Source organism: Atta colombica, unplaced genomic scaffold (assembly GCF_001594045.1).
Source record: "Atta colombica isolate Treedump-2 unplaced genomic scaffold, Acol1.0 scaffold164, whole genome shotgun sequence".
NCBI lineage: Eukaryota > Metazoa > Arthropoda > Insecta > Hymenoptera > Formicidae > Atta > Atta colombica.
This window is the reverse complement of record NW_017259255.1, coordinates 1,438,947-1,439,768: the sequence shown is the minus strand read 5'-3', so window position 1 is coordinate 1,439,768 and position 822 is coordinate 1,438,947.

The window sequence follows — 822 nt, the reverse complement described above, 5'->3', positions numbered from 1 at the left end:
CTTGCTTTTTCCTCTCTCTCTTTTCATTTCTTCATTCCTAATTCATTACTATTCATTTGCAATTTTCTTCATAATCGCATAGACACTTTTGTTTTATAGGATCCAACTAAGCGACAGGATCACCATCTTCAAGCGATTGATACTCCATGGCAGCTCCCGCCACCTGGTCCAGGTTCATTCTCTCTCATGTCCTGCGCGTTAGAGGGGGTTTTCACATCTCGATACCACTTCTACCCCCGCGGCAGCAGCGAGAAAGCCGCCGGCGCGACCGGCGCGCGTTATTGATTTGACAGGAATGACGGGAGGCGGAATGGCGCAGGAATCGATAAGAGAAGGTGGTGGTCCAAGCTGCTGGTGATGCGCTGCGCGGGGGTGCGCAAGAAAGAGAGGCTGCTTGTATAACGAGGGTGCTAGAGCGAGCGAGCGAGCGAGCGAGCGAACGTGCGAGCCGCGGTGAACTGTGTAGGGTTGGTAGCGAGCAGGTAGAGGGAGTGATGAGGAGAAGAACGAGGGCTGGCGGGAGCGGTAGCGAGGAGGAGGACCAGAAGAGAGAGGGAGCGGAGAATATTTTCATACTCCAGACTCCCGGCGTAGGTAGAAGATGGCAGCCGAGGCGTGATTCGGTCCGGGCAGTTTCCTCTCTTCTGGCCGCGCGCGCGCGAGAGTAGTAGGACCGCAATTCGCTCCGGGTTTGAGAAGAAGTCGGAAAGTAGTGTGCTCTCCCTTCGTGGTCGATCTCAGCTCCTCGTTGTCGGTCGACGGTGCACGAAAACTCCAAAGAAAGCCGCCGAGAGATGATTTAAAGAGAGATAGAGAACAAGC